Source organism: Nomascus leucogenys, chromosome 8 (genome assembly GCF_006542625.1).
Source record: "Nomascus leucogenys isolate Asia chromosome 8, Asia_NLE_v1, whole genome shotgun sequence".
Taxonomy (NCBI): Eukaryota; Metazoa; Chordata; class Mammalia; order Primates; family Hylobatidae; genus Nomascus; species Nomascus leucogenys.
The window spans coordinates 62425200-62443420 of record NC_044388.1 but is presented as its reverse complement, the minus strand read 5'-3'; positions in this window follow the sequence as shown (position 1 = coordinate 62443420).

Here is an 18221-nt window from a genome sequence, read left to right as displayed (position 1 = left end):
ACTACGAGCCAAATAAACCTCTTTTCTTTGTAGATTAACCAGCCTCAGGTATTTCCTTTATAGCAACGAAAACAAACTAAGCTTCATAATGAGCAAATTGCAAGATGAACCCCAGATATTCTAATTAAATTGGTCTGGTGCATGGCCTGGATAGGAACAGTATTTAAAGCTTCCAAGTGATTCTTGTCTGCAGTCAAGGCAAAAAACCACTGCATTAGGAGAAATGCAGGGAAGAACCCAGGTTTTAGAATCTGCCAGCTGTGGGGAAGAATCCCAGGTCTGCCACTGTTTTGTAAGCTTGGTCAACTGCACAATCAATGTTTCCATCAGTACAACGGGGTAATAATACCTATTTTGTTGGATTGCTAGAAGAATTACAAAATAATGATGTGTATGAATTACCCAGTATAGTATCTGACTTATCACACTAACAAGTAATTTTTCTCCTTGGGGTTGATGTATAAAATTCTGACATATTTTCTTGAAGTAAAACTTCATTACTCTATGATATGATCTTATAAGAAATGAACAACAAGCAGATTGCTTAGGTCCTAGGAGTGGGCTGAACATCTCAACACCATCTCCCACCCGATGCCCCAGTCTCCCTTCTCTCTTCTCCAACCCACTTACTATACTCTAGAACAGCTTATAATCCTGCTGCTTTCTCAGCCCATCTTATTGAAATGTGTGCTTGTTATTTTGAAAGCCATAATTGCATGTTTACACCCAAAACATAGCTCTTCATCCAACGATTTGGTCTGTTGGATTCTCAATATTTCTTCTTAACTGGTATCATTATCTCAATGTGTCAAATAATACCACTGAAGTGATGAATGGAAAATGCTTTCTTTTTCTTTTTTCAATTCTTTACAATAGAAGGAAAGATGCCATGTTACCAAGCCACAGTCTTTTAAACTACTTTGCTCATGAATTACACTTCTCTTAACCTCAGAAGAACAGACTCTGTTTTCAAGGTCTACTGATGTTGCATATCATGTATTACAAAAATAATTTTAGGCCGGGAGCAGTGGCTCATGCCTGTAATCTCAGCACTTTGGGAGGCCGAGATGGGCAGATCATGAGGTCAGGAGTCTGAGACCAGCCTGGCCAACTTAGTGAAATCTCATCTCTACTAAAAATACAAAAAAAATTAGCTGGGCACAGTGGCGGGCTCGTGTAATTCCAGCTACTCGGGAGGCTGAGGCAGGAGAATTGCCTGAACCCAGGAGGCAGAGGTTGCAGTGAGCTGAGATAGCACCACTGCACTCCAGCCCAGGCGACAGTGCAAGACTCCGTCTCAAAAAAATAATCAATAAGTAAATAAAAATAATTTTAAATACTCATCATTTTCAAAACAACCTACTAATTTTTTAAATCTCCCCTTTATGTGTTTGAGAAAAGGGGTGATGAGGAGTTTAGGTATCCGAGAGAGAGAGAACTGTAACCATATAGCCTTTCAGGGGACTGTGCTGACCAGGTGCCATTCTGTGTCTTAAGCAAACATTCACTGTGTGTGTCTACCTTATACTAGATGTGAGAGACAAGCAGTGCATAAGACAGAGCTTCTACACACAAGACACTCGCAATAGATTTCTGATGAAAAGATACAGCCTTGAAAACTCATAAGGCAGTAAGTGATTTAAGGCTAGTAAATAATTTACAATTTACAAATCATTACATAGAGGCAATTCCTGTGAATTCTGTGGAAAAAGAGACTATGGCAGTTGGTGTGGTGAGGAGACAGTTGGGGCAGGGGATGGTGCCTGATCTGAGCATCGAAGGATGAATGGTTTGTGCTATGGTTTGAGTGCTTGTCCTCTCTCAAACTACTGTTGAAACTTAATCTCCAATGTGGCTGTACTGAGAGGTGGGACCTTTAAGAGGTAATTGGGTCATGAGGGCTCAGCCCTTATAAAAAGATTGATCCATTCATGGACTAATGGGTTAATGAATGAATGGGTTATCATGGGGGTGGGACTGTGGCTTTAAAGAAGAGGAAGAGAGACCTGAGCCAGCATGCTCAGCCCCCTCACCATATGGTGCTCTGCGCCATCTTGGGAATCTGGAGAGAGTGCCCACCAGCAAGAAGGCCCTAGCCAAATATGGCACCTTGACCTTGGACTTAGCCCCTCATAATGTAAGAAATAAATTTCTTTTCTTTACAAATTACTCAGTTTCTAACACAGGAACAGGAAACCAAACACTGCATGTTCTCACTCTTAAATGGGAGTTGAACAATGAGAACACATGGACACAGAGAGGGGAACATCACACACAGGGGTCTGTCAGGGGACAGGGAGGGGAGAGAGAGCATCAGGACAAATAGCTAATGAATGCGAGGCTTAAAACCTAGATGGTGGGTTGATAGGTGCAGCAAACCACCATGGCACACGTATACCTATGTAACAAACCTGCACGTTCTGTACATGTATCCCGCAACTCAAAGTAAAATAAAAATAAATTTAAAAAAACACAAATTACCCAGTTTCAGGTATTATGTTATAAGCAACAGAAAACAAAGTCTGGCAGACCCTGAAGTTTCCCCCCAAAGTCATTCCCCCATTCCTGATTGCTTTCAGATCCCCAATTTTGTTTAGACATCAATGTGCCCACTTCTGGAAATAAATCATGTCTATAGCAACCCTAATGCCTGCAATTGATGGACCTGGGGATGGGTTTAAGGTCTACTTTTGCCCACTTGAGTTCTGGGAAACATTTTCTTGCCTTCTGCTCCCACTCCCTTTCTTTCTGCCTTGATTCCTGTCCTACGAAGACACAACTTTTTTTTTTTTTTTTTTTTTGAGATTTAGTCTCACTCTGTCACCAGGCTGGAGTGCAGTGGCACCATCTCAGTTCACTGCAACATCCGACTCCCTGGTTCAAGCACTTCTCCTGCCTCAGCCTCCTGAGTAGCTGGGATTACAGGCACATGCCACCACGCCCAGTTAATTTTTGTAAAAAATACAAAAATACTAAAAAAGTAGAGATGGGGTTTCACCATGTTGGCCAGGGTGGTCTCAATCTCCTGACCTGCTGATCCACCCACCTCAGCCTCTCAAAGTGCTGGGATTACAGGCGTGAGCCACCGCGCCCGGCCAAAACATGGTTCTTAAAGCTGAATCAGCCTTCTAGTGAACATGTGGGAGATACCACCAAAATTATGAAGATGACAGAATACAAAAAGGAACAAGTGTGGGCCATTGGTAACACTGAAGAGCCATTCTGTCCGTCCTACTACTGTCCACTACCAAATTTTCTGTTATGTGAAATAACTATGTCTTTATTACTTAAGTTGCTTTAGTTGGCTATTTCATCACTAATGCAGGTGAGTCAGACATTCCAAGGAAAACAGAGAAAGCTAATAGCATGTTTGGGAGACAATGAATAGACAAATTTGACTGGGCTGGAATACAGGGCTCGATAAAGGGAATATACATTAATCTAAGGAATAAAGCAGTCAACCAGACAGACCTGGGATCCAGTCCTGGCTTAGTCATTTATTATCTGTGTGATTGTGGGCAAGTTACTCCAGTTCTCCACATCTGGTATTCACATCTGAAAAAATGGAGACACCTCTACCTTGTAGTGTTATTGTCACACACTTGTAAATAGTAGGTACTCAATAAATGACAGCACTATTATTTGAAGAGAAAGCTGAGAAGTTAGGTTGAAGCCAAAATCTGGAGGCCTTTGACTCGCAGGCTAAAGAGCTCAAACTCAGTCTTATTGATAATAGGAAGTCCTTGAAGGTTTGCATTTTGCAGCTTTTAATATTATACATATGTTTATTTTTAAATTATTAATGTTAGCTAGATTAACACAAATTCTCACACTAAAGGCCTATTTTCCCCAGTTCTCATCACAAAACACAAAATGTCCAGCTTCCAACTGAACTACCAAAATTCACATGAGAAAACCTAGATAACCTGAATAATCCTATATCTACTAAAGAAATTGTATCAATAATGATAGTCTCCCAAAAAAGCACTAGGTTCAGATGGTTTTCTGGTTAATTCTACAAAACATTTAAAGAAGAAATTATACCAATTATCTACAATCTCTAGCAGAAAACAGAAGCAGAGGGAACACTTCTTAAGTTATTCAATGAGGCCAGTATTACCCTAATAACAGAACCAGATAAAGATGTTACAAGAAAGAAAAACTGGCCGGGCACGGTGGCTCACGCTTGTAATCCCAGCACTTTGGGAGGCCGAGGCGGGTGGATCATGAGGTCAGGAGATCAAGACCACAGTGAAACCCCGTCTCTACTAAAAAAAATACAAAAAATTAGCCAGGCGTGGTGGTGGGCGCCTGTATTCCCAGCTACTTGGAGAGGCTGAGGCAGGAGAATGGCGTGAACCCGGGAGGCGGAGCTTGCAGTGAGCCAAGATTGCGCCACTGCACTCCAGCCTGGGTGACAGAGCGAGACTCTGTCTCAAAAAAAAAAAAAAAAGAAAAGAAAAGAAAGAAAAACTACAGACCAATATGTCTCATGAACACAGATGGAAAAACCCTCAACAAAATATTAGCAGATCAAATCCAACAATACATAAAAGTTATACACCATAACCAAGTGGGATTTACTCCAGGTATACAAGACTGGTTCAGCATTTGGAAATCAATCAATGTAATCCACTATATCAACAGGCAAAAGAAGGAAAATCATATGATACTACCAACTGAATTGGAAAAAGCACTTGACAAAATCCAACACTCATTTATTATAAAAACTCAGGAAATAAGGAAAAAAGGGAATTACCTTAACTTGATAGCGAGCATCTATAAGGCAAAATTCTATGGAGCATCACACCTGATGCTGAAAGGCTGAATGCTTTCTCCTACAAACGGAGGTACACAAATACAGACAACCGATCTTTCACAAAGGAGCAAAGGCAATTCAGTGGAGAAAAGGATAGTCTCCTCCATGATGTTGGAACAATTGGATGTCCATATATCAAAAACTGAACCTATATACAGACCGCAAACTTCTCCCAATAATTAACTTAAAATGGATCATAGACTTAACTGTAAAGAAAGGGAAGAGGGCCGGGCACGGTGGCTCACGCCTGTAATCCCAGCACCTTGAGAGGCCGAGGCGGGCAGATCACGAGGTCAGGAGATCGAGACCATCCTGGCTAACACGGTGAAACCCCGTCTCTACTAAAAATACAAAAAATTAGCCGGGCGAGGTGGCGGGCGCCTGTAGTCCCAGCTACGCGAGAGGCTGAGGCAGGAGAATGGCGTGAACCCTGGGGGGCGGAGCCTGCAGTGAGCCGAGATCGCGCCACTGCACTCCAGCCTGGGTGAAAGAGCGAGACTCCTAATCAAAAAAAAAAAAAAAAAAAAAGAAAGCAAAGGAGAAAAGAAAAGAAAGAAAGGAAGGAAGGAAGGGAGAGAGGGAGGGAGGGAGGGAGAAAGAAAACAAGGGAGAAAACCTAGGCGACCTTAAGTTTGGTGATAAATTTCAGATACAATACAAAAACCACAATCCACAAAAAAAGTTGATAAATTTGATTTTATTAAAAATTGATAAACTAGACTTTAATATTTTCTTCTCTGAAAAAGACATTGTTAAGTAAATGAAATGATCAGCCACGGTCTAGGAGAAGATATTTGCAAAACATATCTCTGATAAAAGGCTTGCATCCAGAATATACAAAGAACTCTTAAAACTCAATAAAAATCAAACAGCCTGATTAACAAATAGGCAAAATATCTGAACAGACACCTCACCAAAGGAGATATCTATCTATGTCTATCTATCTATCTATCTATCTATAGAACTTCTTGTAGTTCCCAAAGTAAGAAAGTGCTCAAAAAGAAAAACAATATAAAAATCCACCATAATTAGCACGTGTCAAAAGGAAATACAAGCCAACTGAAAAACTTCTCAATGGCCAAAGCTGGAAGAATTTTAGCAACAAAAATAAATAAAGTAGTACTGGATTATATCCCAAAGTATAAAATATGTACCCATGAGTCCATGTTGAAATAACTAAAGATTGAAAACATGAATAAATGAAGGAGAAGAGACAAATCTCCCATATGGAAATATTCCAAATAATTGACTAGATGCTCTATGCTCAAGAAAATGGAGCATAACCCACACTCCTTAAGTGCAGGCTGCTCACAGTGACTTCCTTCCAAAGAGTATGGTGCAGAAAGTGGGGAAAAGAGTAGCCTTACAGAGGAGAAACATGATAAACACTGTGTCAGCCAGATGACCCAGGCCATCAACCATGATGAGTGACGTTGATAGTCTGTATCATGATATGATGCGAGAAAATGGCACTTAAATCTCTGTGGTCTTGCTCCCCAGAACCCGTAGCCCCTGTCTAATGATGAGAAAAACATCAGACAATTTGAGAGACATTTTGTAAAACACCTGACCAAATCTGCCAAAGTCATCAAAAACAAGAAAAGCTGGCTGGGCGTGATGACTCACACTTGTAATCCCAGCACTTTGGGAGGTCTAGGAGGGTGGATCACTTGAGGCCAGGAGTTTGAGACCAGCCTGGCCAACATGGTGAAACCCCATCTCTACTAAAAATATAAAAATTAGCCAGGTGTGGTGGCACTCACCTGTAATCCCAGCTACTTGTGAGGCTGAGGCAGGAGGATCGCTTGAACCCAGGAGGTAGAGGTTGCAGAGAGGCAGAGGTTGTAGTGAGCTGAGATTGCACCATTGCACTCCAGCCTGGGCAACAAGAGTGAAATTCCAACTGGAAAAAACAAACAAACAAAAAATCAAGAAAAGTCTAACAAACTGTCAGAGCCAATAGGAACCTAAGGAGACAGGACAACTAAATGTAATGTAATTTCCTAGATGGGATCCTGGGACATAAAAAGGACATTAGAACAAAACTAAGGAAATCCAAATAGAGTATGAACTTTACTCAATAATAATTTATTAATACGGGTTCATTAATTGTAACAAGCATACCCTATCAATGTTAGATGCTAATAAGAAGAGAAACTGGGTGTAGGGCATATGGAAATTCTCTCTACTGTCTTCTGAATTTTTCTGTAAGTGTAAAGCTTTTTTTAAATAAAATGTTTGTTTAAAAAATGTTTACTTCAGGCTGCTCGCAAGCATAGCATTTGGCCTTTTTCGGAGTTTCCATCCCAAATCAAAAAAAGCTGAGATCTCAGAATTGGAGTTTAGGGAACAAAGAGAGGCATCCAGACATGGAGAAATTAGATCAAAGTTGAAGTATATGACCAGTTTGGTAGAAGAATTACAGAAAACATAATCAACAAAATTTAAGAGAAGAGAAAGTGGAAAGTAATGTAAGTAACTCCACTCTCAAAGACGGGAATCTAGAGGTACTATGTAAAGTAGATACATTTTAACAATAATAATAAATAGCTTAAAGGAAATACCTGTAAGGAATAGAGCTGTGTTTGGGAAAAGACAACTTTTCTTTTTCACCTGGTAGCATTCTGAATTTAGTCTCTAGATGAGCACAACAGAGTTGCTATGGTGATTGACTGAAATAATGCATTTTAAGACAGTTACCCCAGGCCGGGTGTGGTGGCTCATGCCTGTAATCCTAGCACTTTGGGAGGCAGAGGTGGGTGGATCATTTGAGGTCAGGAGTTTGAAACCAGCCTGGCCGACATGGTGAAACCCCATCTCCACTAAACAAAAATTAGTTGGGCATGGTGAGGGGCACCTGTAATCCCAGCTAGTAGAGGAGGCTGAAGCAGGAGAATCACTTGAACCCGGGAGGCGGAGGTTGCAGTGAGCTGAGATTGCACCACTGCACTCCAGCTTGGGTGATAGAGACTCCATCTAAAAAAAAAAAAAAAAAAAAAAAAAGGCAGTTAGCCCAGAACCAAGAATATGTAAGTGGTCAGTAAATCTTTGACAGTGCTATCATTTGCAAGTCTCCCATGCTACAGATGCTACAGGAAGAGGGAACAAGGCCTTACATTCCTCAGAGGACTTAGAATTCATAACCATCGTGTAACTTAAAAAGTTCAGAAATATACTTTGTTGCTCAACAGAGTACATCACTTCAGGTTTGTTACTCCTTAATATATAGCATGTTATAATTTCACAACCCAAAGTTATGCAGTAGTTGGCTGATGTACAAATGTCAGATGCTTATACAGATACAACAGACTCTAGTCCCACATTTACCTGCACAATTGAAAACAAATGATGCCTGACAAATGTTTAATTATTTCTGAGTTTTATATTAGAACAATGTCAGCATCTTGCAAAATAGATTTTGATGAATAACTTGGCCACAATAAACCTTTTAAAAGAAAAACACTGGCTTTTATGGTCTGAGATTTTCAGATTATGAGATCATTAATCACTCCAAGTGTTACGTCTCATTTCTACTCGAGAGTTATTTTATACCCTGAGGGCCATGACATGTTTATTAGACTTAAGTTAAAACAGAGAATGATTTCTGCTCATGGTTATTCAAATTCTATTAAAAATAACTTCTCAGCCAGTGACCATTTTTCCATGTCTCCATTAAATATAGGAAATGTTAGAGCGAGTTGGAAAACAAATCTACCAGACTCCCCTGCACATTTTTCACACCCTAATGTAGTGAGATGATATTAACAGCCATTGATAAAGAATCTCTCTCTTTGGTAAGATTGCTACTGAGGATATGTGTCTCTTTCGCGATTCTGAACTCCAAGTGAACCCATCCATGCTCCAAGTAGAATCGGTACATGGCACTGCATGTGCTTTGGGAACATTTTTAACCCTCACTGCATCGTGTGTATACATTAGAAGAAAAAGTTCTAACGTTTCTGGAACCCATGGGAGCTCATTTTGAATCACTACAGCCAATAAATGTAGTAAGCATATATTTTACCGAAAGTTGCCCCCAAGCCTGCAGCAGGAGCACGTGGAAAGGCAGGGAGGAGAGGAAGGGTACCAGAAAGAGGTAAGCTAATTCTTGCAGAAGAACCTTGGAAACGCTGGAGAATTAAAGATACCAGCTACCTGTGACTCTGGAGAGGACCGGGCCATTGAGAGTTGGCACCCAGAAAATTCGCCTCCCAGATCCCCTTGTCTACTCCTCCATGAAGCCTGGCAACTGCTCCTCCCCTGCCCTGCTGAAGACCAGAGAATGTCTGTCCTCAGAGACACCACACGCACCTGAGGGTGGAATGAGCCCTGCTGAAAACAAAGGTATTCAATGACAGGCTGCATGTTGAGAAGGGAGTCTGACACCCTCCTTCCTTCAGCTTCCAAGACACTGGCAGCCAGGATTATCCTCTGTGGGGAGATTCGTCAATTTAAAAGAAAGACCTACATGGATTGAGAATTGGGCATCTGCCAATAAAACAGGAGATGCCTCCCCGGAGGCCCATCAGTTGGCAAGCCCCAGCCATGCATACACAGCTTCCAACTAGTTTGTTTAGCTCCTCACTAAACTGAAAAGACAGCTAAAGATCAGAGACTTGAGGGATCGTCTCCATGAAAGATAGATACCAAAATAAACAGACAATATGACTCAGAGGAAATGGCGCAGGGAGCAAAAGAACACGTAAAAACTCTAAAATTAATATTCTCACAAAAGAATGAGAAGAAACAAGAAGACAGTATCATTCAAAAGAAAACAAAACATTCAGAGGACAAGAAAGCACGCTAAGAAATTAAAAATGATGGCAAGCATGATAAAATTAAAGAGAAATGTTGATAAGTTTGAGGTAAATTCTCTGAAATTAGATTAAACATGAAAGAGATGAGAAACAGGATAAGAAACTCAGAGGATCAACTCAGAAGGTTCAAAGGCTGACTGGCAGGAGTTCCAGAAACAAGAAGAAAGAAAACATAAAGAAAGCTATTTTGTAAAAAAATTTAAAAAAAATTTTTTTTTTGACAAAAGCTTTCTTTTTATTTTCTTTTATTTTTTTTTGCACACAAAACAATAAACATTTTCTAAAAGTACATACTAAAAAAAGATGCATATCAAACATATTAGGAAAGTTGCACATGGGAAGATGGGGAATAGAAATGGGGGGAGGGAATTAAAGAAAATAAATGAGAGAGGGACTTTGTATGGATCAATGATAATAACTCAATCCTCTATTTGACAAAGGAGAAGGAAGAGGAAGAAAAAGAAAGTGGGATAAAGGATCAGAAAGGGAGGAAAATAGAAAAAAATTAGAGTATGACTCCAGGGTAGACCTGTTTTGTTGTCGCTTGGTTCGTTGGTTGGTTTGACAGTTGTATTTTTCATATGTTTCGCCATGTTGGCCAGGCTGGTCTCGAGCTCCTAGCCTCAAGTGATCAACCCACCTCAGCCTCCCAGAGTACTGGGACTACAGGCGTGAGCCACCACATCCAGCCCCCACATTGCTTCTGGCCTCTGTGGTAGACCTCCCAGACGGGGAGGCCGGGCAGAGGCGCTCCCCACATCCCAGACGGGGTGGCCAGGCAGAGGTGCTCCTCACTTCCCAGACGGGGCGGCCGGGCAGAGACGCTCCCCACATCCCAGACGGGGTGGCCAGGCAGAGGGGCTCCTCACTTCCCGGACGGGGCGGCTGGGCAGAGGCGCTCCTCACATCCCAGAAGGGGCGGCCAGGCAGAGGCGCTCCTCACTTCCCAGAAGGGGCGGCCGGGCAGAGGCACTCCTCACTTCCCAGACAATGGGTGGCCGGGCAGAGGCGCCCCTCACTTCTTCCCAGACGGGGCGGCCAGGCAGAGACGCTCCTCACTTCCCAGAAGGGGCAGCCGGGCAGAGGCGCTCCTCACCTCCCAGACGGGGCGGCCGGGCAGAGGCGCTCCTCACTTCCCAGACGGGGCGGCAGGGCAGAGGCGCTCCTCACATCCCAGAAGGGGCGGCCAGGCAGAGGCGCTCCTCACTTCCCAGACGGGGCGGCCGCGCAGAGGGGCTTCTCACTTCCCAGACGGGGCGGCCGGGCAGAGTCGCTCCTCACATCCCAGACGATGGGTCGCCGGGCAGAGGAGCTCCTCATAACCCAGACGATGGGCGGCCAGGCAGAGACGCTCCCCACCTCCCAGACGGGGCGGCGGCGGGGCAGAGGCTGCAATCCCAGCACCCTGGGAGGCCAAGGCAGGCGGCTGGGAGGCAGAGGCTGCAGCGAGCCAAGACCACGCCACCGCACTCCAGCCCGGGCAACACCGAGCACCGAATGAGCGAGCCTCTGTCTGCAGTCCCAGCCGACATGGTGAAACCGCGCCTCCCAAAAAATTTTTTTAAATGCAAGAACATTTCTAGAACTGAGGGACATGAGCTTCCCAATGGAAAGGGCCTATTGAGTCCCTAGTAAAATAAATGGGGGAAAACAGCTGCACACTAATTTTTTCATTGTGACATTGTGGAACACTGTGGATAAAAAGAAGACCCTAATGGTTTTCAAAATGGAAAAATAATGACATAAAAAGAATCAGAGATTAGAATGCTCACTGTGAACTTTTAGAACACTGTGGAGAAAAAAGAAGACCCTAATGGTTTTCAAATGGAAAAAAAAAAAAAAGACATACGAAGAATCAGAGATTAGAATGCTAAATAACTCCTCCGCAGCGAAGTGGGGATTGAAAGGCAACAAAGCAATGAGGAAAGATGATTTCTAACCAAATCATCTACCAGGCTTAGGGCTAGAGGAAAGACATTTTCAGACGAGATCAGGCATGTTCAGAGTGGTATGGCTGTAGACGGAAAGATATTTTCAGACATGCAGGGTCTTAGCATTTTTACCTCCATGCATCTTTTTTCTCCCAGCAAGCTAGCAGAGAATGTGCTTTGTTGTCAAAAAATGAATAAACCTAGCAAAAGATGGCAAGGGACTCAAGAAAAGGGGATCAGAGAATTCTCAGGATGCCTGGCTGGCAGCTGTGCAGAAAGTAACTAATCTGGATTAAATCAAGAGAGTGAAGGGCTCCAGGAGGGCTGTCCCCATGAGGGTAAACTGGCACATTATCTATCATGTTTGACAGAAAGGAAAGGTTTTTTCAATAATCATAGACTCTGGGGATGCTTCAGTTATACATACAAAGAAAACTAAGCAAATTCTAAAACGAGGCAATTAATTCCAGGGAAAACAAAAACTTGCATATGAAAGAAAATGTATTCACAATATACTAGAACCTCAGCTATGAGTGATATTACATAGTCATAACAATCTAAACACCAAATGTTGATTTTACCAAGAATTGTGATATAATTATATTGGCAACATGTAAGAAGTTAAAGAGTGTGTGTCTGTGTGTGTGTGTGTGTGTGTGTGTGTGTGTGTAGGGAAGGTCATAAGAAAATTAAGTCATTTTCCACAATAGAATATCAATAGATAATGGCTAAAATTGAAAAAAAATTAAGAAGTGACCATATAAGTACAATTTTCAGAAATATGGAAGTAAAGAGAAAAAAAATATTTAAGAGTAGAAAGTGGTTGCCCTTAGGAGGACAGGGAAGGATGGTTCAGAGGCACCTGTTTTTCATTAAAAGTGCTTAATACTATGTAACTTTTAATACCATGAAGATGTATAATTTTAATAAAAATAGAAGTTACTTTTTTAAAGAGCTATCAGTCCCTCTGAGAAAGCAGTTTCAGTGCAGTTGTAGTAGTAAAAGCCAAAACGCGAGCCACTTGAGAGCATGCATGGGTGATGAGAGTGAGTGGGTGAGGGGATGGCGTCGGGACCCATCACCAGAGTGGAGGTCCATGCACTGAGGGAGCAGAGCATGCGAACAGCATCTTCCTGGATCTGATCATGACCCCAGGTACTGAGGAGGTCAGAATGGCATAGGGTGCTCTTTACACGATGCAGTAAAATTTCCTCAAAGATGATTGCAACTATCCAGGTAAGGGTCTAGATTAGGGTGATGCACAGGGTAAGGGAAGATTATGTGAAAGCCTCCTGATCCTGATCATTTGTCACTCATGTACTGACCTCTCACCTCAATACTCTTCCCTTCCCTAGTGACTGCAGCTGTCTGCTTGTATATGATAAAGCTCTGTGTCTGTTTATGAATAAGTTTTCTGTTCTCACATGCTCTGACCTTACTTCTCGAGAACAAAATGGGATGTTGAAGAACGTAGGTGATTATTTCATATCTTCATTACATATTTTTGTAGCTAGACACAGCGTCTAGGCATAAAATAATCTCTGTCCTGCTGCATATTTTGTTGTCCATAATTCAGTAATCCATGTGGGAAAAATAAATTGATGGCTATTGACAAAGAGACAGGAGAGTGTAGGGTGAAAAGCAGACTGGGACTTCAGTGGCCCTTATTAGAACTTATCTCTTGCCTTTGTGAGAGGGATCATTTCTAAGTGTTGATTTCATCATTTAAAACAAGCCAGTTTCTACGTGTTGGTTTTATCATTTAAAACAAGGCAGTTGGACTCTGATATATAAAATCTTTCCAGCCTTAACATTCAATGACCAAAACTTTAAAAATCTGGTACACATTTTCCAACAGTTGAAATATTAGGTCTACTCTGAGAATTAGCTGTGGAAGTTTCATAGGCTCAAAAAATAACTAGCACTTAATTATTCCACTTGAAATCCCCTTCTACATATATTTAGATATTTAGTAGGGGCTAGAGACAAAGCTTGAATATGTCATTCCATGAAAGTCTGACAAGAATTGTTCATGGTAAATTGTTTTATGTTGGGAACAAGTGTAGTGATCAACAGTCCTTCACTATCCATGCTCCTGGTGGTCTGTCCCTTTGCCCCTTTGCACTTTGCCACTCTACTGGGATGCACTGCCTAATTGTGTCTTTTTGACTGCCTTTTAGATTCATGCACTGGTTTCGTGATTTATGTCTGCAGTCAGATTCTATATTATGACTGTTTTATCAATTCTCTATTGCAGATTTCACAAAATACACTCCACAGAACACTAATTCCACAAAATATTAATAGATGTTTTGAGAAAGATTTCCATGGTTACATAAGTTTGGGGAAACATTGGATTGGACTGCTAAATAAGTTTCTTTAACCAAATGACTTCTCAGGCCCTTTCCTGTAGCAACACTCATGAGAATCTCTAAAAGAAAGATGCATAGGCACAGCTCCTGAGCAGGCACAGCCAGGAAATCCTCCCTTCCTGGGCCAGCTACTGAGACATGTTTTATGTCTCAGTAGTACTGCTTTAATGAGATACACCTTGGAAACATTATAATTGTCTTTATATCTTTCCAATGAGTTGTGACATGTATGGATATCTTGTCAAAGAATCAAGAAATATTTGTATGTTATGCATTATAAGTAGTCAATAGTTTGAGTTAAAATAATGAATCTTTAGGTTCGTATCAAAAACTCTGATAAGGTTCCCATTTGGGATATAAAGCTGTAAGTAGGAAAGAGGGTTGTCTTCATCCATTTTTGCATTACTATAAAGGAATACCTGAGGCTGGGTAATGGATAAGGAAAAGAGACGTGTTTGGCTCACAGTTCTGTAGGCTGTACAAGAAGAATGGCATCAGTGTCTGCTCAGCTTCTGGTGAAGTCCTCAGGCTGCTTCCACTCATGACAGAAGGCAAAGGGGAGCCTGTGTGTGCAGAGATCACATGGCCAGAGAGGAAGCAAGGGAGAGAGGGGAAGTGCCAGGCTCCTTTAACAACCAGCTCTGGGGGAACCTAACAGAACAAGAACTCACCCTCTAGCAGGAGAAGGACGGCACCAAACCATTCATGAGGGACCCACCCCATGACTCAAACTTTTTGTTAGGCTCCACCTCCAACATTGGGATCAAATTTTAACATGAGGTTTCGGGGGACAAGTAAGTATCCAAACTATATCAAAAGTTAGGTAATTAGCAGTGCCACCTTCCTCCCCAGTTTCAAGGACAGAATTTAATATTCTTTGGTCTCCCAATGACCACTTCTGCATTCTCCACTCTAGCAGAGAAAAATCCCACAAAATTAGGGCATGTTGTTTACTCCCTCTTAACTGGTGATTGACAGTTGGTCAAATTATAGGCTAGAAATAATTTCATAATTGTAAAAATTCTAACCAACAATAAAATTTTTAATGACAGTAAATTTAACCATAGAAGTACATAGTTCAAACTGGAATCTCTTGGAAAAAAAAAAATCATATCAGGCCGGGCGCAGTGGCTCAGGCCTGTAGTCCTAGCACTTTGGGAGGCCAAGGTGGGCAGATCACGAGGTCAGGGAACTGAGATTATCTTGGCCAACATGGTGAAACCCTATCTCTACTAAAAATACAAAAATTAGCTGGGTGTGGTGGCACATGCCTGTAGTCCCAGCTACTAGACAGGCTGAGGCAAGAGAATCACTTGAACCCAGGAGGCGGAGGTTGCAGTGAGCCTGGATCGCCCCACTGCGCTCCAGCCTAGCGACAGAGTCCGTCAAAAAAAAAAACAAAAAACCATCGGATGGAAGCAGTGTCAACAACCATTCCATCATTTATCTAGGAATAATCTCCATTGCTCAGCTATGGTGAATATTGCAAAAGAGGGCATAATTACCTCTGAAACAAGCAGCCGAATCCATTGTTCTACAAGAAGTCATAAATGTAGTTGTTAGTCATCACAAAAATATTTTAAAATAGTACTTAAATGGATAATCCCCAGCTAGTGGAAGACTAATGTGGTTCTCTTTCACAGAGCTTTGTTTCCTGAAATATAAAGCATGTGTGTGTGTACAGGAGGTGTGGAGGAAGGTGGCAGTGACTGTGCTAGGTCACTAATGTCCTAAGTGACATTAAATAAATCAGAGGAAATGGGGGAAAAAACAAAGAGCGCAGGAGGTTTTGGCTCAGCACATAGCAAAAACAGATGTTCATTTATGGACTAATGATGTTATGTAGCATTAAAAATAACATTTCATAGCTAAAGTGTTACTTTAACTCTTTTGAAATGCTATGTTAAAAGATGCGCTCTCTTATTTGTAGGCATGGAACAATTAAAAAGTTTAACTTATTCTAAACTACTGAGGATTTACCATTAAGCCAATTCAGAATTATCTGACTTTAGTCCAGTATACATCTGTTAACCAAGACATAATTCGTGATTGGCTCAACCAAATTGGAACTGTATTGACAAGAATTGGAGGCAAATGCTAAGTTTAGAATGACACAGCATATATGTACTAAAAAATAATGCTCACTAAAAGTCTGAAAACATTATCTAAATACTACAGAATTTATTGTGTGACTTGACAGACGCCCTGCATACATTCTACTTGCTGCTATGAAGAACAAAAAAGATCTAAAAACAGGGAGTGGACCAGCACAGTATCAAGACTGAGAACACACAGTGAACGCTGTGGAGGAACTCACTGCCTGGCAGGGATTTGAAGAAGAGATGAAATGGTCAGACAATAGGCAAGAGGTTATTCTGGGCAAACAGGATCACTCTGAAAAACAGACTAAATTACTAGAATAACAAGGAAAGAGAGCTGTCTAAAGCAAAGAATTTAAGATTTGACAAAGATTGAGAATAAGGAGTACATAGTCTTCAAGGAAGTAATGATTCAGCAGATGAACAGAGAGCTGCTTATGAAATGTTCAACAAGAGATTGGCTGAGAGTGGACAGTTCAAGGCTAGAGTCCAGTGAATTATTTAAAGGTTAAAAAAAGTTACTTCACAGATGATTTGGGCTTCTTTCTCCTCTGAGATCATAGAAAGTACATTGGAAGATAAAAGACTGTGGTTTTCATTCCAGTTTATGCCTTCAATAATTGGGTAACTATAATAATGCATTCAAACCTTAAGATTTACTGAAGCTTTAGACAGGGGTTGGCTCCTATGGTTCTAGTTCCTCCATTACACAGCTGACCGTCGAGGCAGGAGTTAGTTCTCACCAGAATAACACTCCAAATCTTTGGAAAATGAAGTACCTGTAGTTGATTCATGCAAGGATCATTATTGGCTGTTAAAAACCATCAGGTGAAAATTGTTAGGGAAGAGATTATTTGCATGGATCCAAAGTGTCACCCCATGGATTTTTTTTTACAGTTGCACAGGGGAAGTAGAGAGACCACCTTAACTGAGTGATCAAACTGAGTGTTTTGAATGGGAGGGCAACCTTTCATTTTACGCCTCCAAATGTGATGCGATACGAAGGTGACTAAGACAACTTGTTGCCCAAAATCTGAGTCCAATCAAGCTTCTAGATTTTCGGCTTACAGAAAATACAGGTTTAACAGAAATTAAACACCACCAAATACAGAACGTGGAACATCGTACAAGGTAACTGGCTTGCTTTCTTCAAGAAGTCAAGGTCATGGGGAAAACAAGGTGGGGTGACTATTCCAGAATGAGAGTATAAAGATACAAAACAACCAAAGGCAATGTGTGAGACTAGACCAGATCCTGGTTTTTTTGTTGTTGGTTGAGTTTTTTTTTAAGTTACAAAACATATTTGAGAATAGAAAAATTTGAGAAAAATTCATATAAAATGATATTAGAAAGGTATTTTTAATTGAGATAATAATGTTTTAGTCAAATTAGAGGGAAGTTATTTATTTTTAAGGGTGATAGAAAACAGGTATTGCAAAAGGTTAACAACTGACTCTAAGTGGTAAGTGTACAGGTGATAATTATTCTATTTTCTCAACTTTTCTGTATCTTTGAAAATCTTCATGAAATAAGGTTGAATAACCTTTCTTTCTTTCTTTCACCAACCATTCGGCTTCTGTTGTATTCACCTAATCATCCTAACTCCACCCCCTATCCTTGCTCCCATGACCACTGCCTCTGGTGTCCATTCTCCCCCTCTGGCTGCACCATGATAGGGGCTGTGCCTGCTGCCCTACTGAGCATTCAGAGTTATAGCGTGGAGAGCTCAGCCTCAGTCCTCTCTGGGCCTCAACATTTCTCTACCCCCTCACCTTCAGCTGCTACTGAAATACACTGTTGGTGGAAATATAAACTAGTACAGTCACTAGGGAGAGTACAGTCTCTATGGAGAATAGGGTCCTCAAAAAACTAAGACTATGATCCAGCAATGCAGAACATTTATCCAAAGGAAAGAAATCAGTGTATGGAAGAGACATCTGCATCCCATGTTTACGGCAGCACTGTTCACAATAGCCAAGATATGGAATCAACCTAGGTAACTAAGAACAGGTGAATGGATAAAGAAAATGTGGTATAGTACACAATGGAATACTATTCAGACATAAAACATAATGAAATCCTATCATTTGTGGCAACATGGATGGAACTGGAGGACCTTATGTTAAGTGAAATAAGCCAGGAACAGAAAGTTAAACACCGTGTGTTCTCATATATGGAAGCTA